The 24,276-nt window shown below is 41.4% G+C and overlaps 1 long non-coding RNA gene across 1 annotated transcript; it reads right to left on the bottom strand.

Moving 5' to 3' along the window:
* Positions 1 to 910: 910 nt before the first annotated feature.
* LOC142501402 (uncharacterized) lies at positions 911 to 16,401 on the bottom strand. Its single transcript, XR_012803491.1, has 4 exons — positions 16,267 to 16,401; positions 15,053 to 15,106; positions 3,551 to 3,653; positions 911 to 1,018 (listed from the first exon to the last, which is right to left on the bottom strand). It is a non-coding gene; the product is annotated as an uncharacterized LOC142501402 (long non-coding RNA).
* Between the last annotated feature and the right edge of the window lie 7,875 nt (positions 16,402 to 24,276).

The following is a 24,276-nucleotide window of genomic DNA, read 5'->3' as shown; positions in this document are numbered from 1 at the left end:
CATTGAACATCTATTAGCTCCACCGAGCCCAATATCCCTTTGCTTAATTTTATGCATTACAGACTCTCCTTCAAAATTATTTTTTTTTACTCGGGGAAGGTCTTCATATATAGTCATGGTGAACCCAACCCAGAAAACAAAACTCTCACAATTTCCTTTGGTTATCACCAAAAGCCTTTGGGAGCATCAAATGAAATATGTGGGGCTTGTGATAGGGCAAAATGGTATTCTGACCTCTATAAAAACTGTTAAAGGAGACCAGTTGTTGGAAGATCTTAGCGTTGGAAGATCTTTGCTTTGGACAAACAGTTCTTCCCAAACCAGAAGATTTAATATCTATTGAAGATGTGACAAGGCAGTATTGTGAATTCTCCCCCCCTCCCCCCTCTTTTATTTGTGTTTTGTCTGGAGTCATTAGCTGCAAAAATCAGATCAAATAAATATAGCTCTTGATAGGCGATACGCCCACTTTCATTTATAGTAGCCCTATATGCCGACAATATTTACCTTACTTTCTCTAAATTATGATTTCACTTCCAAATATTTTTAGCGAATTAGACCAATTCAAATAGTTACAGTATGTCAGAGGCATTGGATCTTGGTTTGGATAGTAACATACTGAAGCTGCTTAAATTGAACTACAATTTTAAGCGGAGCGGTAGGTCTATTAAATATTTAGAGGCACCTCATATAGCTCACTATTGTAGTCTTTACTGAGCTAACTACCTAGACTTACTTGTGTCTCTTAAAAAAAGATATGGATAAATAGAACATATATAGTATTTTATGAATAAGAAGAAATCTGTACTGTAAAAATAAACATCCTTTAAATAAATACCTCGCTTTCCTGACCCGAGTCTCTCTAAAAGAGTTTCAGTCTGGCAAATGAAAACTGATATTTTTTCACTCATTCTTTTTTAATCTCTTTGGTGGAGAATCTGCGCTTCCTTGTTTCCTCAAATACGATTACGTGTCCCAGGTGAGCCATCTTCTGGCCTGGCATTTAACTTCAAGTACACTAAAATGGGTAGATATCAAAGCTTTAGAGATTTCCCCTCTGCCCTTAGATTCTTTCATCTGGAATGAAGGCCTAAGCAAATAAATCATGTGTGTGTCAGTCTGAGATATCTGGGCGTCTAAACAACAGCTTCCACCTCACTAATGTTCCCACTTTGGGGTAACCGAGATTTTGATTCAGGTTTGAAACTGATCATTAATAACCCTTGAATAACAATATAAATATTGTGGGTGAGAGACATGATCGTAAACAGCAACATGATATACCTTTTTAGAGGTTATGCTCAGAACACCTTCGACCCACTTCAGAATTTTTCAGATATGTACAAATTCGACATTTAAAAAAAAACACCTCTTATAATTTTCTCCTCAAAGGATTTGACTCACTGTCATACCCAACAAGATCAGAAAGGTCTGATCTTGATAAAGAATAACATTCTGATTCCATGAGGCCATTTACCTAAACACAACTATATTAGTCCCTGAAAGGCTGACTGAGCAAAGAACTTAAGAGGAAACGTCGTCTGAGATCTTGGAAAAATGCAGCTTGATCAGCTATCTGTACTGCTATCAAAGAGAACACTTACTAAGTTGTTTTTAGAATGCATTCGATTAGATAATTTATACCCAGAGGCGTTGAGTATGTAACCCCCTTCATAGGATACAGTTAAGTATGCATGGTGCACCGTGCTAGCTCTTCTCTGGTGTGTGTGTGTGATACTTGTAAGCAGTCAAGCATTGATGGGCAGGCTCTTGAACCAATGATGGAGCTTACAGAAGGGTAGAAGGTGTTAAGCAGCAGCTGCAGAAGCCCCTGCTGCTGAGATTGGCTGTCATGTCATGCGAGCCTATCAATGCAAAGGATCAGGGGGCTGTGCACCAAGAGTAATGCAGAAAGAGAAGAGTTAAGAAACTGCCGAGACATGGACTGGCGGCAAGAATCAGCTTTCAATCAGAACTATTCCAGTGCCGCTGACTCGGAATGTACACAGACAGGACAGTCCAGGTCCACCTCAAGCAACAGCAGCTCATGTTCCGGGAGTCGTGAGTAACCCCTAGGGAATCCCCCCTTGCATACACTATAGTACTGTGGATTGCACATACCGGTTTCTGCTCCAAAGTATTTGCGAAGAAACATTACCTGTAACATTACCTCAAGACACTAAGAGCGCCACCATTGTGACATCCCCACAAAGCACCTCTTGGTAATACGGGGTCATTGGGACTTAGGATGAGGCATTTAAAAACAAACGCGCAGCAACACATGTTGGTATATGATTGTATAAGCTGTGCTATATGAAAAGTAGATGATCCTCCCGATAGAAGATCCCATATGTGTCTCAGAGTATCTATAAATACACCCCCCTGCTATTCTAAGATACGTGTGGTGACATACTGTATTGTCAGACCTACACCAAGCTCTCTGCTAGCGCCCTAGAATATTGTTCACATAGGAGTGTAGGACTTGGGCTATCAGTCAGAGATATAAAGAGGGGTTACAAGTATTTATTGTAGAGGATGTGGGCAAAGGGGACCTTTTTCAATACTTGGTTGGTCAGTCCTGTGATATCTCGCTTGTTGTCCCAGATCAGGGATAATAATGAACAGTTACTAGATATTCCACTCAACTTGATCCAGGAATTATATTGCAGAGAAAATAAATCCCCAATGCTCCCAACAAACAAAACAAGCTGGCTTCCCGTAATCTCTGTGCGGCCCGGTGTTACATAGGGCAGTGTTGGAAACAAATTTCCCAAGCTTTACTAGATCTAGCATTAACCAAGATCTGGTATATAATGGCTATGGAATAGATCAGCGGTGCGCAAACTGGGGTGCGCAAGATTGTCTGCGGGGTGCGCTGGGTTTACGGAGGCCCCGCGCGCTTCCCGAAGGCACTTAAATTAAGTGCCGGGGAAGGCCTCTGTAAACTGCACTTACCTTGGCTCCGGAGGCTTCTTAGACGCATCGCCATGGCAACGCGTCGTCAAATGACTCAGTGAGGTGATGTGACGTTGCCATGGCAATGTGATGTCATGACCGACGCTGGAGCCGAAGTAAGAAGGGGTCGCGGAGAGAGGGGAACTGCCGGCAGGGGGGCACAGGGAAAAAAGTATGCGCTCCCCTGGAATAGAGAACTGCATTTTTTAAGCACTAACTTGGATAAGGGTGTAGGAGCCCTAGTTAAGATCCTTTCCAGATTATTCTCCAACCTCTAAGAGTCTATATACTAAATAATTTATAGAACGTTTTATTCCTGGTGTATATTTTTTCTCCTCATATTATACAGTATCCACGTATTTGTTTCTTTACAACATGTACAATCTCAAATTATACATGTATGCATTTGACTTTTAGTTTTAAAATTTAAACAGTTTAATGAAGAAAATAAATAAAAGGAATAAGCCTGGCCAATATGGCAATGGAAATTTCCCTTAACAAATTTCTGTCTAATCCACTTAAATGATCTAAGAAAATGAAATGATTCCAGCTGTTTGGTAGCTATGTTGCCAGATAAAATGGACAGTTGACTTACTTCAAATGGGAAGCAATAAAGCAGCTCTGCAGCTACTCAACGTTTGCTCATACTCCTCTGGTGGTCTAGCATTGACCAGTCATGAATTCTTTCATTCCACTCCCTAGAGGAAAAAAAATAAACATATTTAATTAACAAAATTGAATAAAGTAATTCATACAGGAATACAAAAAAAAAAAAAAATGTCAAGCTTTTTTCTGAAATTTGTATAGACAAAAAAACCTCAAGATAATTATTACTTGTTCAAAAAAAACATTTTTCAAACAACAATGGAAGTATTATCAGTGTCAGAGAGAAATGCAATAAATGGGAGAATAGACACGATGCTCAAGCTTGACCAACTATGCATACATTAATTAAAAATACAAACAGTACAAGAAGTGATCTCTGGGGCTTATTTACTGAACTATAATCAGTTGGTTTTTGAGAAAAATCGCTTCTTCCATAAGCACGTCTAACAATTAGTTTGATTGCAAAAGCCTTGTTGTGGTCTTCCACAGCCATTTCTTCTTTCGTTTGCGCTAAATGTAAATTAGTATGTAGATAATGTTAGGTCATTAGCATACAAATTGGAATGAATCATTAAAGTTTTGCAATTTTTTTTCGCTTTTACTCTAGATAAGTGATATGGCCACCTTGGATATGTATATAACAGCAAAAGCCAAACTTAGGGTTTTTAAGACAATTACAAAAAGTGAATTACACAAAAAAAAAAAAAAAAGATACATTATCACACAAAGCTCCCAATAATAGTTGCATATTAATGTGAAACATACCATAATGCTATTTCTTTATAAAAATGTTCTGAAAAAAAAGTGTGTAAAATGTAAACCGTAGTCAGATTGGTAATACTGTACACCCTGGAAGGCCATCTACAGTATAATCAATATCCTGGACTGATATGGTTATGACACTACTTGCTGGTACAACATATAGAAAAAAGAAAACAGAGCAAAATCTCATAGAGAAGCATGTATAAAAATGTATTGAAATATTCAGTCAGCAGTTGACTATTGCACGTACATCAGGATAAGGCTAAAAGAGCATGACATGTCAGGGACATGTTACCACAACAAAATCCCCCATATCGATCGTCCGATCCCATGGGCTGTACCAGATGAAGTGACCAGGATCTCCTCTCCACAAAACACAAACGCCTGCTGGAAAAAGGTCTCTTCCCTGAAGAAATAGTTAACTACAAAATGTGTAGGAATTGTAGCAATATTGTGCATGCGTTGTAATTAATGGACACACCAGGAAAACACTGTTGTTGCACTCAGCGTGTATGGCTATACAGGACGTGTTTTTTTTTTTTTCATCCAGGGGGTCCCAATAAGCAGCAACGGAACCTGTGATGTCATCGGCAGCCGCCGAAACCCTGTCACGTCCAATCAGCATATTCCGACAGTGTGGAGGGACCACGCAACAGTGCTCACAATGTGGGAAGCCTAGCAAACCAGGACAGAGACCTTTTTCCAGCAGGAGTTGGTGTTTCGTGGAGAGGAGATCCTGGACACTTCATCTGGTACAGCCTGTGGGATCGGACGGTCGATATGGGGGATGCTGTTGTAGCAACATGTCATGCTCTTTTAGCCTTATCCTGATGTACGTGCAATACTCACCAGCTGACTGAATATTTCAATACATTTTTATACATACTTCACTATGAGATTTTGCGTGTTTTTATTTTTTCTTTGCTACTAGTGCTATAGGTCGCCGAGTCATCCTATGTAAACAGCTGCAGCTGCTCATGTCAGAATTACACAGGTTCAATATACTCCTTTTGTTTTCTATCCAGCACTTTTGATTTTACAAAGTATTTATCACTATCATTATACACAGACACTGTATACAAGACAGAAAGTGAATCCCTGCGCTTTCCCCTTTTGGATAGCAATCAATGGGGGAGAGAGATATATATAGATATATATATATATATATATATATACTGTATATATATAAAAATATATGTGTGTATATATATATATATATATATATATACATATATATATATATATATATATATATATACATATATATATATATATATATACACACACACACATATATATATACCCATATATATATACACACACAAACACATTATATATATATATATATATATATATATATATATACACAGTGTTCGACAAACCTATACATTTGCTCGCCCCGGGCGAGTGGATTTAACCCCCGGGCGAGTAAATATTGGCCCAAGCAGCACACGTTTGGTACTAGGTGGCGAGTAGATTTTTTTGTGTGGCGAGTAGATTTTTTGGTGATTTGTCAACCAGTGTGTGTGTGTGTGTGTGTGTGTGTATATACACACAAATATAATATATATATATATATATATATATATATATATATATACATATATACATATAGTATGTAGGTAATATAGATGGTATAACCATACACGGAAATAGGAGTAAGCCACCTTATGTATATAAACATTTTGTCCTGATGCATATAAACATTTTGTCCTGAGAGAACATGAACATATAAAGACATACATTGTATTATATCTATTGAAAGACAGGAGCAGAGGAATACAGAGTATAACAATATAATCAAGATCTTAAATGGTAGGAGCAGAGGAGGATCAGAGCTACACCAAAGTACATGCATCTAGACATTCATTTAGTCCACCACGGTCAAGGGTGCCCAACTGGTGGATCCAGAACGTCTCCTGGCGGCACAAAATTTTAAAACGATCACCCCCCAGAGCACAAGGAGAAATGGACTCTAGACCCATAATTGTCATGGATTTAGGATCCTGGTTATGTGCCGTTTTAAAATGACGGGGAACATATTGTTGGCCACAGCCGCATTGGATCAAGTAAATGACAAAGGAACTTAGGCAACTGATGTGTGTGTTAATATAATAGACAAATAAAGGAAGTTCCAGGGCACTACGGATTTTCAAAAAAGGATTTAATAGAAGAGGCACAACGTTTCAACCACCACATGTGGTCTTTCACTTGAGAAAGACTACGTGTGGTGGTTGAAACGTTGTGCCTCTTCTATTAAATCCTTTTTTGAAAATCCGTAGTGCCCTGGAACTTCCTTTATTTGTCTGCATTGGAGTTTGTCACTGCCAGGAACTCTCCTTTTCCAGGTGCACCGGTAAAAAGCAAGTATCCTTTGTATTTATACTTATACAGTGGTGTACAGCATTATCTTTGTTCATATGTTAATATAATAGACCCTGTCCTTATTGTAGGAATTGAATTGCGTTTGAAGTAACAGATGTTTGCAAGTGATGCAACGGCTGCGTCCACATCTGTGGTTGCCCTTAGGACCCACATCTATGGACGAAACAGCCGGATCAATGGATTTTAATTTGGAAGGAGCCAGAATGCTTTTAATGTTTCTAGCCTTTCTGTATACAATGGATCCTCTCTCCGGCAAAATAGTTTTCAGATGGGGATCGCATCTGAGGATGCTCCAATGAGTATTTAAAATATGATTAATATTTTTATAAGCCTGATTATAGGTAGTAATGAACCTCACAAAAGAGGAATCCGTATTATTAATTTCAATTGGAGCATCATAACTCAAATGCGAAGCCCTCTTAGCCTTTGATTTGTTAAGCATTACTGTTCTATCCATAGCTTTAACTTTGCCGAAAGAGTCTGTTAACAATTTTTTATCATAACCCTTATCCATAAATTTTTTGCTAAGTGTATCTGACTGAGAGAAAATCATTCTCTCTGGTGCAGTTTTTTTTAAGTCGGTGAAACTGCCCCGGAGGAATATTGTTGACCCACTGTTGGTGATGATTACTTGTTGCGTGAACAAAGTTGTTTACTGACACAGATTTGAAATGAGTCATAGTAGTAATGTTAGACTCTAAGTCCACACTAAGTACTAGGTCCAGAAAGACCACAGATGCAGCATCAATATTAAATGTGAATTTTAATCCCAAAGGGTCGTTATCGAAGGAACTTAAGATGTTGTGTAAATCAGTTTTGTCCCGATCCCAAATAATAATAATGTCGTCGATGAAACGGCCATAGTACACGAGGCCCGCCCCAAGATAGTCATTATGCCACACAAATCTCTCCTCCCAAAATCCCATGAAGAGATTTGCATAGCTGGGGGTGAACCTTGGCCCATGGCCGTTCCACAGATCTGTAAATAATATACACCCTCAAACAAAAAATAATTGTGGTTTAAAATAAACCTAACACTAACCAAAATAAATTTTTTGTGCTTTTCAGGAATAGATTGGTCTCTGTTCAGCCAAAAATGTATTGCCTCAATCCCCCTGGCATGATCTATGCAAGTGTAGAGAGAGGCCACATCACATGTGGCCCATAGATAAGTAGATTTCCATTTAACACTGGAGATGAAGTCAATGACGTGGAGCGTATCCCGAACATGCGACCTGAGCTAGGAAGGGTTGCAGATAATAATCCACATATTGGGATAGGCTCGACGTCATTGACTCCAACCCAGATATAATAGGCTTATCCATTTCAACTCTGAACCTATTGAAGGACACGATCTAGCTACCTAGCAACCGGCTGCTATAAATCCTTAGTGAGGGCAGGAATCACCAGCAACCCTTTGAGAAAGTCACAGCACGTGACGAAACGCGCCAGGGAACGGAACTGCATCATAACGCAAGCGCATGACGGGGCGTATCGAGCGCTGATACACATTGCGGCCAGCAGAGATTGGAGATTTTCCTAAAACTCAAAGACTGCATCATTGATTTTAAGGAGCCTTTCTACTCACGCACCAGAGAACATCTACCAGCAGCTTCAAGTGAGAGTTGGACTGCAGGGTCTGGAGGCTGAGTGACCAGAGATGGCTGTGATATATTTCACACACTGCTTGATTTTAACTTACCCTTGTGAGTGGATTTTCTAACCCCCCCCCCCCTTCCCCAAATAAATGTACTGTATTACGCTATGGGGCGTGCGCTCTCTCTTTTTTCTTTTCTAATAGGTATCATCTGGATGTGGTTCATCCTATTTGAGAGCTGCGGAGATCCCCTCATACCAGGACTATTCTTCCAATTTAAGGACTTTCACTTAATGACTGGTTTTTATATCAATAATTCTTTTTGCTTGTATTTTATGTTATCACATGTTTTTGGAGTGTTGTCTTAAATTATATTTCACGAAATAGGAGCACATAATATATGTTATATATATATTTTTATTATATATATTTTTATTCTAAATTGTAGTGTACACATTTATGATTTTTAGTGTTTTTGCCTATTTAGAAACATATTTAAATTATTATTAATAATATATATTTTTCCACACTTTCAACACTTCTAATATATATACACATATATATACACACATTATATATATATATATATATACACACACATACATATATATATACATACATACACATATATGTGCTCATTTGCATGTCATTTCCCAGAATCCCTTGCTGCAGTGGAAGTGCTGGGTGATAATGGTGAAAGACAAGTTGCAGACCTGTCTAAGGCATGCAAATGAACATACAGTAACATTTACAGTTTGCTATATGCTTTACTGTGAAGGGTTTTTGTCACTTTTTTTACCCACCATAACCTTAATAAGTGTGGTGAATACCTACTCTTAATCTCAAACCAGCATAGCCAGCAACCAAAATCACACTGATGATACCCATCAAGGTTGAAACATGTCTGTGAGTGGGCTTACTGGCTTTCCATCTTTCCCCAGCCTTTGCGTAAAAGCTGTGTTTAAAGCAGCATACATTGGCTTAAGGGTTGCTCTGTAATAGAATAGGAGCTTGAGATAAAAGGTGGCACTGTGTGCTCATTTGCATGTCATTTCCCAGAATCCCTTGCTGCAGTGGGTATGCTGGGTGATAATGGTGAAAGACAGGGTTGCAGACCTGTCTAAGACATGCAAATGAACATACAGGAATATTTACAGTTGATATATACATATATATATATTTTTAGTGTGTGTGCACACGTGTGCACACACACACACACACACACACACACAGAATCCATTTAAACAGCTTTCGATTTAAAATCGTGGGCATTTGTTTTTTGGGTTTTGTTTTGCAGAATTTATCTAAAAATGGTGAAAAATAAATAACTGCAGCATGATATAGAAGGAAGAAACAGATTTCTTCATGGGCTGCGGGAAAAAAAATTAGATAAGACAAAAAATATCTGCAGTTTATATAGCCAAAACGAGGATTTTCCATGGCGCTTTATGTTTATCCAACAGTAAATCTGTCAATCTGTTATGAAAATCTGCAAATAGCAGTAAAGAGAACATTCCCATAAATATTCAAAACATTCAACGGAAATTCCACAAAAGCAGAAGTAGCTGTTCCGCCCAGTCCAAAAGCTTATGGCCCCTCAGAATAAGCTAATTATCACATATTATGCAGGGGGAAGCTTGTGGATCTTGTCCTTTGGAAGTAATACAATAGCATAGTAAACACTTTCTTTTCTGACTAGAACAAGAAACCAAGTGTAAGGTGGTAACTTCAACAAAACTTCGCCTTGTTTATGCTACAGACAAGACACATTCCATCAATGGGAGCTAAATCCCCTGCTGGCTAACCCTCAATATGAAATTCTTCTTCCTTTTTAAACTGGTCATTGATACATTACTGGGGTATTCTTATTGTCAAATAATTCACACAACCGAAAGACCTCCTAAAGCCTGCAAAAGGCATGATTTTATATTTTAAATTAGCCACATCCTTAGTTTGTTTGGAAAGCTGGGCAGGTAAATAATTTAAGAGTAATAATACGTAAACAAATTCAACAGATACAGATCTTCAAAGGGAGTGCCGGTATCTCCGCAAAGTTTAAAGCTCCCGCGTCACGCGGGCCAATAGGAAACTGAACCTGACCATGTCACGGCTTCCTATTGGCCCGCAGGGCGCACGAGCTTTGAAACTCCACCATTACGTCAACCCAGCTAGCAGAAACTGGCACCCCTTATGGAGGCAAGTATCTCCGAAAGCAGGGGGTCCACAGAGCTGAAATCAATGGGGTTCAGCTCCAGAGATCCCCTTAGATTTTTTTTATTTTTTTTAAAATTAGCAATGAAAATAAATAAATAAAATCGCCTGCTTGGATTGCGTCTTTAGATGCCCCTTGGTCAACAAGGATTTCTGCCCTTCTTCAAAAGTTAAAATGTCCTCGTGCTTATTAAAAAAGTTTTGAAAGCAAGATCTCTTTGGTTCTTGAGGCCTAGAGTGTTTAGACTTCACCATTTCAAATTGATCCATAATAACTAATTTTATCCAGGAGAAAACATAAGACACATTAAAAAGCACTTCTTCCAAGACCAATTTCTTTATGCAGTCTGCAGATAACTTTTTGGTATAGCCAGTGGGGCAACATCGCCTCCAATCTGCGCAGGTCAAGTGCTTGCTTTTGGATAAAAGGTTTTTAGTCTTATCCAGGTTCCCTTTAGTGCACAGACAGCCAGAGTTACTACTGTACATGCACAGACGAAAAAGATCAGCATCTGTTTGCCTGCTGAAACACCTACGTTGGAACAACGTCTTTTCGGGCCTAGCTCCACCACTGAAGTAGACGTTCCCCTTTGCTCATGATCGCAAGACACCAGCAATTGACTGGAGAGGCAATAAAACAGGTTCAGCACAACCCCTACGAATTTGAACAACCACAGAGGACTGGCTATATCCTTCCTAGACATCCTTCAGAAAAGCAGGGGGCATAAGGCTGCATAAGCCTGTATAGTGTTCCAAAGGTGGCTTCCATAGAAACAAAAAAAAAATAAAGCTACAGGGAATGCTCCAGTTCTTAACCTTAGTTGTCGTAGGCCAGGAAATACTGACGAAGGAGGGAATTGTCCCCTATTATACCTGATCAGTAATTGTCTGTCCTACCCTCAGCTGATAGGAGCGTTACCCACATGTTAGATGCTGCCATGACGGACGTAGGAGAAAATATCAATTACATTTTTGACTCTTAGCTTTATATTCCTCAGATTGCCACCCATGATGATAATCTTATTCAGTTTTTTTTTTAATTTTTATGGAAGGATATTCTTCAAATTATAAAACACAGAAAAAGACTAACCGCTCAACCTTAATAAACAAGTAACAGTTAAGTATCTAGATCTATGGGGTGCATGGGGTAATAGAATACTTATATTTACAAGGTAATCCAAGAGGGATAAAAAAAAAAGATTACCCATATCTGCACTCGGCCATACAATTCCTAATACAATAAAGCAGACAGACAGTTTTCAAATAATGTTGGTTTTAATTGGTGTTAATACACCTGGGTTATATATCAGAGATGTGTCAGATTTGACGGAAAACAAAAAACTATGTGGTCACAAAAAAAATGTATAAAAACATTTTTTTTAAAAATACAATTTTATTAACCAAATAAACTCTGTAAGTGCAACATATATACACGCAGTGTCAATTGTTAAAAATCCCCGGTGGTGGGGTACAAAGGTCCTGTATATTGAAACAATGTCAGTATACAGATAGATATAGGAAAATCATCTGTTTTGTAACAATATTCCCTGAGAGCAATTGTCACAAACTGTTTGGTTTGTGTGAAGGTAAGTAGATAAATAATCTGATGAATCCAAATGATGTCAGTATGCATGTCTCAAATAGTGTAAAATATTCTGTCATAGTGGTGATTAGTAGCATATTCAGTATTCACCATTTAGTATTGGAAATGTATCCTTATGTCCCTGGTTGTTACCGAAAGGGGTTAATCATAAGAGTGAAGCGATTCATTCAGCTATGCCAGCATACATCTCTAACACAGTAGAGCAGATCCATACAATATGGTGTAATTCCAAACTCTTTTTACACTTTTTACTCCCTAGGTGTTCTCTATATTCAGCAAGTGTAGTGACTGATCAATCAAAAAGTACAATGTAGATGTTACTTTGTCTCTATGAAGGGTATGTAGCTAAGGCCTGGGACATGGTGCAGAGAGGAGCGCTGGGCAGCGCTGACGCTCATGCTCTCCTGCTCAAGCAGGAGATTTTTCTTGTCCCTGCATGAGTGCCAGGGAGCGCGCTTGTGTGCAGGGCGGGAGGCGGAGCGGGAGGCGGGGCTAGTGTGCCACATCACGGCGCCGACGTCACGGACTGCCATTGGCTTCTGGCAGTCACGTGACCGGCCCTTCGCTTCCCTCAGCGGGAAATCTAAAATTGGTCTGTCGGCTGAAATTCCACACGCCTCCGCACGCCTGCGGAAGCGCCGTCTAAAGCCGCGCTGATAGGGACAATGTTTCGCCTCAGCACAGTCTTTTTGACCATGTCCGAGGCCAAAGACTGACTGGATACTTACACGGAGATCCACAGCAATGCAGCATATGTATGTAATCACCGTACAGCTTAAATAGGCTTTCTCTGGAAGTGCAAAATATGTGCGCAAGTACTATGCAATTGAAAATATATCCAAGTACTTACGCTTTACCCGTTTTAATAAATACAGGGGATTTTTCATGGGTTGCATTCAGTGGTGTACCTAGATATGGGCGGGCCCCGGGCAAACAAAATTTCAGGGCCCCATTAATATTAATAGTGACTGTAATTTTTTAATCCCTCCCCCCATCCTCTCTCTAATCACCTGAGCCCTCCCCCCTCATCATCAGCTCCCCTTACCCAATTCTCACCCTCATCAGCTTTCCACCACCATCATCTTCAGCTCCCCCTCACCAGTTCTCCCCCCTCATCATCATCAGCTCTCTCCCTTCCCCTCAGATCTCTCTCGATCTCTCTCCCCCTCGATCTCTCTCTTCCCTTCAGCTAGCTCTCTCTCTCTTCCCCTCAGCTCTCTCCCCATGCCTACCTTTGGCGGGAGGAGATGTTCAGAAGAGCAGTCGGTAGAGGAGTTAGGAGTTGCGCTGTGGCAGCAGACACCAGAAGTAATAAAGACTTCAGGGTCAGACTGCTAGAGAGCACACCTCCCCTGCCTTGCCGATTCCTCTCCCGGCTTGCTTTTCCTGTAACACTGGGGGCCCGCCGCCGCATACCATCTCCCCCGTCTGACTCTACAAAGGGGAGGGTGAGAGAGCGGGCCCCCCAAGAGTGCGGGCCCCCAGGCTTTAGCTACGTCTATGGTTATATTGTATCTTCTGACTGATCAATTATTACACTTGCTGAATATAGAGAACACCTAGGGTGTAAAAAGAGTTTGGAATTACACCATATTGTATGGATCTGCTGTGTTAGGCTACGGCCCCAGGCCTCCCTGCTGCACGTGCGCCTGGCGGCATGGTGGCGTGTGCACAGACTACAGCCGTGATCGGAAGTCTGTAGGGGATCCCTAGGGGAGCGCAGGGGGCGTGGCCATGACAGGGGGCACAGCCATGAAGGGTCATATATGCACTGCCATTGGCTGTGCGCCGCCACGTGACCACGTCGCGGCCGGGAAGACAAAATTCTTGTCTCCCCTGCCAGCGTACGCATCACAGCACGCGCGCGCGCGCACACACACACACACACACACACACACACACACACACACACACACTGGTGCCTGCCCCATAGAGGGCTGTGCTGTGGTGTATGGCACGCACGCGGTAGCACACGCCACAGCAGCCACTGGGGACCTGGCCTTAGAGATGTATGCTGACATACAGTAGCTGAATGAATCACTTCACTCTGTTACCGATGGGGGCTCATCATAATAACCAGGGCCATAAGGATACATTCCCAATACTAAATGGTACCTCTTCTATGATTCAGTGAACACCGAATATGCTACTAAATCACCGCTATGACAGAAAATTTTACACTATGTGAGACATCCATACTGACATCATTTGGATACATGAGATTATTTATCTACTTACCTTCATACAAACCAAACAAACAGTTTGTGACAATTGCTCTCATGGGATATTGTTACAAAACAGATGATTTCACTATCTCTATCTGTATACTGACATTGTTTCAATATACAGGACCTTTGAATCCCACCACCGGGGATTTTTAACAATTGGCACTGCATGTATATATACAGTATGTTGCACTTAGAGAGTTTATTTGGTTAATAAAATGTTATTTTTTTCAAATGTTAAAATGTTTTTATACATTTTGTTGTGACCACATAGTTTTTGGTTCTCAGTCATATCTGTCAGATCTCTGATATATAACCCAGGTGTATTAACACCAATTAAAACCAAAATGATTTGAAGACTGTCTGCTTTATTGGATTTTTTGGGCTGAGGGCAGATATGGGCAATCTTTTTAAATATCAATATCCTTAACATTAGCTATACTATTCCCAATATTTTAAATATTGTGCAATAACTGTCAAAAGGCATAGCTGGGATCATATAACCTAATTATACCATATTAATAATGTACAGACTGTCTTGTGTGCAAATTATTAGGCCGTCTAAAACTTCCAACACAATATAATAAACAACAGACACACCCCAAATTGTAATTACATATACACAATGTCTATTTAATGGAGAAGGACAGAATGATGCAGATGATATATACAGGAAAGTATTAAGGATAAGATGAGTAATACTCTGACCTGGTTTTGAAGATCTCGTTGCTATAGGTCTGTGCAGTTCCCACCTGTGAAAACCTGGTTAGACAAAAATAGGGGTTGGGATCAGACCATTTACTAACAATCTGTAGTCTCACCATGCATAAGTGATGTCAACATCCAGTTTCTCCTATGCATGAGAATTGAGACTTGACGACTTAAAACAAAACAAAAAAATATTATTGTCGCTTTCAAACAATGAAGCTGACCTTTGAGACATATTTTCAAAAGTTCAAATGTGTACAGATCAAAGACATCTAAAAGTCATACACACTAAATAATCAGAGCTCAAATCCTCTATACATCTATACATCTAGAGTACCATAAAGAAGCATTCCCTAGTGGTTATTAGTAGGATGCATAGACAGTCAAATAAAGATTTAACACACTGGATGTTATACAGATTTTCGCTACTATAAATATAGATTTTCTTTAACAATGGAAAGCTTTGTGAGATTCATAGTGTATAGATGTTCATCATTAGGTACAATGTAATGTTGTGATTCTAGCCCCTGTTCATTTAAATGAAACAAATCTCTTCTCTCAGGGCTATTCAAACAGATGAGACTAAAATCACAATATACTGAACACGGGTGGTGGGGCAAAGAGCGCTTGAGGTAGGCAGGTTGTTACAAACTAAAACAAAATTGATTACTAAATTAGATACTAAACTTTAAAGAGAACCATAAGCTTCCTTGTTAATAGTGATGAACAAATTGCTTTTTGCTGCCTCTTTCATGTTACTTTCTCCTTCACTGCATGTTTGCTTAATACTGTTAGAGGAGTGGGTAATTGTAGTTTGTGCTTCCCCCTGGAAAGGAAGGAAAAACTTGCATTGGGACATGCGTCTTTGGAGTTGTGTCAATGCTTTGACTTATCTATAGTATACTACTGTACGTTATGAGCGTGTCTCTGCCTTTCCCCTGCTCTGCTTCACATGAAAGTTGGCACAGTGTGCGCTCACCTGTGGGGAGCGGGTTTTCTGCGAGTGGCTGGGACGGCTGCTCCCCACTTACAAAACCAGCAGCACTTGTTTGGGAAGAGAGGTCATGCTCAGCCATTGTGTGTTTACACCAGAAGAAGATGCATAGCATAGAAGACAATACATTCCTCAAACAACACCGCCAGAGACCTTCCCAACGGGGCAATACTTTATTACCGAGCAGAAAAGTGGAAGAAAGAGAGAGAGAGACACTCACACAGCTTGTGAAGTTTGGATCATGTCAGGCAAACGCCCTCCGCTCTGCCTGTCCCTTCTCGCTCCCCCTCCTTGTGCACTGTCAGGTTCCTGTACAGCCAGTGGCTCCGGTCTGGTCCAATCACGTGACTCTGTGATGTCACCGGGCTACAAGGAGGTGGCTGGGACAAACTTACTCACACTGCAGAACGTGTTTCACTGCTGCTGACACAGGGCATTGCCTCCTAGGGGAAGAGACGCTACCGGTGTTGCTATGGCAACAAGCGGAGATCAATTGCTCCAACCTCCTCCGCCGCAGACGCAGATATGGACATTAGCTAGATTTCAGGAGGGCGTCTCTATTTTAAGTCTATGTGCTCCTATTGCTGTATGTAATTGTGTTGCCTTTAAACAAACCGTTTTCAATACAGTCCATGGTTCTAAGAAGGGGGAGAAGTTCAATCTAGTGATAGTAAATGCTCATTTATTGATATATTCTCAATTTCCTTTATACCCTGCAAAGGGTATTGTTTTCACTATTTTGGGCAACATAATATGTCATGCTATAAGATTGTACGCTTAGGAGGAACTGAATCACTGAGGCAATCACCATTGTTGTTATTTCTGTTTATTTTGCTTAATGACTGAGGCATTAGGCCTCGGCCAGGGTGGCGCTGAGCGTGCGCTCACGCTGGCCGCGATGAAACATATTGAGGCAATGTGTGTGGCCAGCGTGAGCAAGTGCCTGGTGCTCATGCGTGGTGACGTCACACGCTCTGCTCGGTCGGGAGATTTGTGGACAGCTAGGTACGCGTGCGGGGGCGCGGTCATGACGTCACAGAGCTGGACCCCACGGCGTCATTTGCCGCCCGTCGCCATGGAGACGCGTGGACCGAAGCCTGGTAAGTGAGTTTACTGAGACCTCGCGCTGAAAGCGTGGGACCTCTGTAACCGCTACGCCCCCCCAAAAAACTTGTGCCCCCCCAGTTTGCTCACCCCTGGTACACAAAATATAAATGTTATATCTTTAAAATCTTACAAATGTTGACTTGCAGTCAGCACATTCTTTGACGGATTTAAAAGCAATTAGCCTTTTATGAAGTATTTTGCTTTTCAAGTGAATTGATTATACATAGTATCAATTAATAGTTATTTTGCTAAAAAAATAGCTGCTTTTGTACAACTTTAAATCATTTAATACTAAGATCAAGCATTTGTGGAGAAATAAAAAAAAACGTACAAGTATATATATAAATATAAAGCTGCAATTATTTATATTCAATATGTTGAGTTAAATATATTTGAAATAAACCAAAACATTTAATGTAATCAGTATTTATGTCTAATGAGTAAATACTTTTTTCCAGTAAACATACTTTTTAAAATGTACCTATGTATACTGTACTTGCATAATTCATTTCAGTATACAGTACCCGCAATAGTACTACATATTAATTGTATTTTTCTACATTATTAAAGATTATTAAATAGTATAGCAGATTTACATTTTAAGAATCAAATGTATTGCAAACATGCTGTTTCCAGAGAATTTATAATTATATTGCAAACTGTACTGTTGATCTTAAAGTACATTTTGATCTACAGTACAAAGTCTGCAATATACTGTAGTTGTAAACAGCATGTTTGCAATACAGTTTACAACCTCTGCAAATTTAGTAAAGTTAAGGTTTCATAGTATACTTTATATTTACAGAATGAATAAAACCTAACTTTTCATGCTGAAGTTTTCTGTGGAAGTCGCCTATACCCATCCGTGGGTGAAGAGGCGGAAAGTAAGTAAGTAAGTAACTTTTCATGCAGTGAAAGGCCATCAACCCCAATCCAAACATCAGGATACAATTGTAACCTTCCTTGCCCAGCTTTAAAAGGAGTTTATATCAGATGGACTGTATACTGTACATATTTGTTTTTGTATATACATGGCTTTGCTCAGTCTCTCATACCTGTTCAGGGTGCTGGGTCGGTGCAGGTTGGGCGTGGATATGCAGATAGCATAAGGATGGGCACCAGGAACTTTTATAGTACAAACAAGATTTATTCACATCCGTTGATAAGGCTCACCACACAAAAACACGTTAGATATATTAACTGGTGGCAAATCATAAAGTTACTATGTGCTTCTTCCCCTGGTAGCTCTCACTCCTATGCTGGGGAGGTACTTATGCTTGTTTCCATTAGTTAGATTAGCAATCTCCTGTTTAGTGTCTATAATGCCCTACAGTATCTCAGGTGTGCCAGGGAAAGAACCGAATAGGAGCTCTAGGAGGGCAGTTTTTTTTAAAAAGTAGTTTAATAAATTGATTTTAATTAACTTTTCTAATGTGTTTCACGATTTTTTTTTTTCCCCCCCTCGGAGTGGCATTACCTTTGATCTACCTACCCCCTCATTTCCTATTTCGGGTGGACCTATATTGGGGGGAACACCACTCTGGGATCATTATTCCATTACTGTACACCAAGCATGTCAAACTCAAAGGCTAACACGGGCCAAATAAACAAGGTGTAAGTTTATGTGGGCCGCAAAAAAACAAAAACTCCAATTTTCATAGAAACGTAGGTTTATTTCGAAAAGTACAGTGTGTGTGTGTGTGTGTGTGTGTCGGATGACCTCACTAACCGAACAAAAAAAATAGCCAGATGTGAATGATTCTGAACCCATTAACCAGTGTCAGGATGCCCCCTGTTAACAAGAGAGAGGGAGACAGACAGAGAGGGAGGGAGAGTGAGAAAGGGAGGGAGAGCGAGAGAGGGAGGGAGAGGGAGAGAGAGAGGGTGGGAGAGTGAGAGAGGGAGGGAGAGTGAGAGAGGGTGGGAGAGTGAGAGAGGGTGGGAGAGTGAGAGATGGTGGGAGAGTGAGTGAGAGAGACTGAGGGAGAGTGAGAAAGAGACAGGGAGAGTGAGAGAGACAGGGAGGATGGGAGAGAGAGAGAGGGTGGTTGACTGACTCACCGGGCCTGGGACGCCAACCCCGGCAGACCCCCCTGTTGGCGGCCTTATCCCTCATTCTCTCTCTACTTCCCCCCCCCCCCATTTTCTCCCCCTATTCTCTCTCCCTTCCCCACCTGCATTCGCTCAATCCCCTTGTAGGAGGACATGTGCAGAGGTACACAATGGAGACTGATTAAAGGTGAAATTAAAACAAGGCTTTATTGTGCCTGTCGCTTTAAACACAGCAAAAATATATGAAAATAAGCCAAACAAAAAACCTATCTCTGCTTTGGAGACTATCTACACATGTAGCTCAGCCCTCTCTGACTGGGTTGGTTAGCTAAGCTATTTACCAGCCCCAACATATAAACATATATACAGATATATTACAGTTCCAAAAGAAAGTCTTATCTGTTCTCCTGAAGCTGTAGGGGAAGTCCTCTCTGCTCTCCTGTGTAAGCACCCTTGTGTGCTACAGCAATGTCTGTCCATGTTTTGAGGTCTGGTCCCCTTGTCTTGCTATCAGCATACAGTCCAGTCCTTCTGCAGCTCAAGACAGCAGTTCCTCTGGTCAGTCTCCCCAATTGTGCGACTCAGGAATCTCTGCTCTGTCTCCTAGTTCAGCTCCGGTGTGAGCTAAGGAGTCTTACTTCCTGTCTCAAAGGCAGGCTTTTTCTGACACCTCTAATCAGCCAGGTGCTGGTCAATTAACCAGCACACTGCTGGATTAGAAGCAAGTTTTCTGAACAGGGTAAGTCCCCTGTTACACCCCTCTATTCTTTCTCTACTTCCCCCCCATTTTCTCTCACCCTCCCCATTCTCTCTCCCTTCCCTCCCCACCCCCATTCTCTCAACGGCGACGGATGTGAGTGACTGGAGGGGGGGGGGGATAGAGAAAAGGCCTGCGATCTGAGCAGGCGGCTACCCGCCTCCCGCTGCACCCACCGCCCGCCAGCGATCACGCACCACCACTGCCCGCCCCCAAGCCCATCCCCCGCACCAAGGGGACCGGGGGCAAAGGGAGCACCAGGGGGGGTAAAGGGAGCGCCAGGGGGGGCAAAGGGAGCACCAGGGGGGGCAAAGAGAGCATCAGGGGGGGCAAAGGGAGTGCCAGAGGGGGGACAAGGGGGGGAGCGCCAAGGGGGCAACCCCCCCTCTGCCCCGGGTCCCTGTGTATGCCCGCCCGGCGGGGGACACCGCGCAGCAGACAAAGGAGCCAGGAGCGGGAAGACAGACACACACACTCACCGTGTGCTCTGCACGAAGCGGAAGCCCCGCCGCCGGCTTCTTCTGGCCTGCCTGCGACCAATCCCCTGCATCCCGGCCGGCATTCTAAGCCCCGCCTCCTTCATTCAATCCCATGCGGCCCTTCATCCAATCCCCCCGGCAGCATTCACTCATTCTACTGAACATAGAGAATACTTACCAGCTGCCGCATCCTCCTCACCGCCACCGTAACCGGGTCATATTGGCTGGGCCGCAAAGATATTCGTTGTGGGCCGCATGCGGCCCGCGGGCCGCGAGTTTGACATGCTTGCTGTACACTATTCTTCGTCCATACATATCAGATTAGGAGTTTACAAAGGACCCTCCGATTAGGCTTCGGTGCTGCTACTCTAAAAACTCCTGCTGAGCACTTGCTTACTTCTCTTTCTAATAATAATTATAGTTTGTTCTTACAATCTTGGGCAATTACGATGGGCACTAACTAACTAGGACATGCTTGAAAACAAGAGGTAACTCCCAATGTATTACTTTCTGGTAAAACATTTTATAAATAATAGAGCACGTTCCTTAACTAAATACAATAGATAATGACAGGACGTCCTTAAAACACATAACTATACACTTAAACATATATACATGACTAATAGTGAGGCCCTCTAACTGAAATTCCAATAAACCTGCTTCTACTGTAGAACATTGGGTAGAGCAATATATACCCTTCTATCTCTTCATGGTGACATAACTGATCACATAGTGGGGAGGGGCAATACCAGTGTGATCCCACCCTGTTAACCCTCTTACACTAATTAGTAGTCCCCAGAGGGGCACTACATAATGTTTACAAAAACATACTTATTTTTGTCTCATTTTCTCTTTTTTTTTTACGGTATAGCTTTAAACTATTGATTATATCAGTGCTATTAGTTTGTTCAGGTCCCAAAAAGGATAACACTTTATTGGGTTTACTCTATATCAGCGGTAGAGGCAGATCACGCAGTTTTCAGATTAAATGCTCCACTGACGTCAATGGGGAATATCATCCGAAAAAGTTCCCGATCGGCCGATTCAGCTGATACAGAATAAGCCCCTAAAGCTAAGGGCTCCAGTCCTGATGAGTGATACCTGTCCAACTAACTCCTCCTTTTTAAGACAATGCTGTGCAGTCATATTTTTTTTTTTAGACTTCTGTGTTTTACCTCATCAGAATTGTCAGTATATTGCACTTTCATATTTAACAAAAATATGTTTATCAGAGCACAGAAATTTAGCATACAGATTCCTAGGCAAGTATTAAAAATGTTTTATGGGTAGGAGTCCGTAAACAGGACTGAATTAAACTATTATGACTTATGTGAAGCTGGTTGCCAGGTATCTTAACTTTATCATAGCCATAAACATTTCCTCATCACCTTGACTCCATATTACTCCTTAAGCTCCGTCCTACACATACCCTCCATGCTATTTGCTTATTGCATCCTAAACTCTAGCTCCGATCTGATTGGCTAATTTTCACTTCGCTACACCCAATGCCTCACCAGCCCCCAAATTGTCCTATTTTTGTCTGCCCTATTACTATCCCACTGTCTCCCCTCCCCCTGCACAGCTCTGGCTGACCCCGGCTTGACGTTTAACAATGGCGACTTTAGTAGTAGTGTTGTTGCTGGAAGTGACATAGTGGTGATATTCTCCACCTTGCACTTCCACATGTCACCTGTTTTCATGTCCAATGTGCCAGGATGACAAGATAGGCCGCTGGTTACTGTTATAGGGTAGAGAAAACTGATAACCATAACAAAGTGACAGTCTATTTTACTCTCTTATCTGGATGAGAATAACACTACCTTTAGGTAAAACAGGCATTAAGCGAGCCATGTTATTTGAAACAAACGCAAGGCAGTGCTAATTGAACCTGATGTTAAGCCTATGCTAATGAGTTAAACAATGGACGCTGTTTTTGCATATAATGCAATATAATGTAATTACCTCTGTAGATATGTGTTATACTTATGAAAAAGAAACGTCTGTTACTAATTTACGTAACCTAGCGTTATTTGCCTTGATCTATTGGAGCTTGGTGTATATGGCCCAGGAGAAAGAATAGAAACAATCACAAGAGAGATATCCAACTAGTGAGCAGGTGATCGAGATATCCACATGGGTGAGAGTGTATATGAAAGTAACTGGTGCTCCAATTTACCAAGGATGAAATAGGGTCTGAGGCTTTCCTATAGCGTGGGAAATGGTCAGACTCTATGTTTCATTGTTTTCAGTGAGCTCGGAGGTAATGCCCTTGTTCTTGCAAAGAAACTCATTTGAAATGACCAAAAGATGCTCTTGGAGAAATAGCAGCGAGCCGGCTTCAGAAATTTCAAGGCAGAAAATTTTGTAAGTCCCTCTTTTCGGGACCAAGTTCTGAGAATTGAACGTAGCGGTCGTGGCTAGGATTGCAGGCCAAAAATAGTTCCACAACGTTTGGGACATTCTCCCGGTCAAGGGATTTCAGCACCTCCGGAGGCTTCAGGAACTTCATGCCGATTTGAGTTCCAGGACATTTCGGGTCAAGTCCGGGTCAACTAAAAACTTTGTTTCTTTGCTTATTTCAACCTGGAGAGGCTATTTTTTTTGCCCCAGTCCCCCAGTAAGTGTGTCTCTCATGTATTTTGTGTTTCACTTTTGTGTATTTTTTGTCTCATTTTCTTTTTTTTTTTTTCTTTCTCATTTTCTTTTTTTTCAACTAAAAACTTTGTTTCTTTGCTTATTTCAACCTGGAAAGGCTATTTTTTTGCCCCAGTCCCCCAGTAAGTGTGTCTCTCATGTATTTTGTGTTTCACTGTGTGTTAGCCTATTTTAAGTGAATAAATGATCATTTGTTTTACCATCTTGTTTTGCTCAGTGTTATGATCCCGGTATAAATGGTGTAAATGCCTGGTCTCCCATGGCAGGCTTCACTCTCCGTAGTCCCAGCGTCTGTCTCCTCTCACATCCCTTGTTTGCCAGCTGATCCCTCTTTTTAAAATGCCGCCGACAACGTCCTATGTGACAGCCGGAAGTGACGTCAATTACAGCCAACACCACCAGGGTGACTTCGGCTGACTCTGCCAGGCTGTGCCTGCTTGGGATGTGATGTTGGACCGATACCCTCCTCCATCCGATGGCCATTTGCAGCACTCACAGTCGCTGCATCTCCACAGTGCTGTGGGGAGTCCTGAGGACGCTGGCTGACATCACTGTACTAGCCCCAATAGATTTAAGCAATTCTGCCGCCTTTGTATAGGGGAACCAGCCTCACTTATGATGTTGTCCCATCCTGATGCTTTTTTGCCCAAGATAGGATGTCCTTGACTCCTTTCTCCCCATATAACCCACCCTTTGGGTGTTACCTGTTGGCCTAAGACCCCCTGAGGGAGCCTCATAAAAATAATAAAACTAGAATCCTAGCACGCGCTGCTACCACCAGGTAGCCCAGGAAAAAACACTGCACAGGTAAATGGTGCTGGGTGCCCAATATAGGGCAGGTGTAAGCTTCTTCCTGTCCTACATCAGGAGAAGGAGTCTATTACCCATGTTGTTGCCACATGGATGGAAAGGAAATACTGTTATTTGCCATATTTCTTTCTTTAGAGTCATATTTGTTCTTTAAAAAAAACTTGAAAGGGACTGTGTTGCAGGGACAATGCAATGATACGTGGGTTTGTCTAAATATAGGCTTTTTATTTAGCCTCAAAAAAGGTGGAATAAAATAGAGCTTACCTTCAGCATATAAATGGTTAACAAAAACATAAGTCCATAATACAGGCTTTTCCCAACATGGAACACAAAAAAGACAAAAGCGCAAACGCACATAGTGAAGTTTGTA

The sequence above is a fragment of the Ascaphus truei genome, chromosome 1 (assembly GCF_040206685.1).
Source record: "Ascaphus truei isolate aAscTru1 chromosome 1, aAscTru1.hap1, whole genome shotgun sequence".
NCBI lineage: Eukaryota > Metazoa > Chordata > Amphibia > Anura > Ascaphidae > Ascaphus > Ascaphus truei.
Note: the sequence above shows the minus strand (reverse complement) of the source record. Positions and strands in the feature narration are given on the sequence as shown.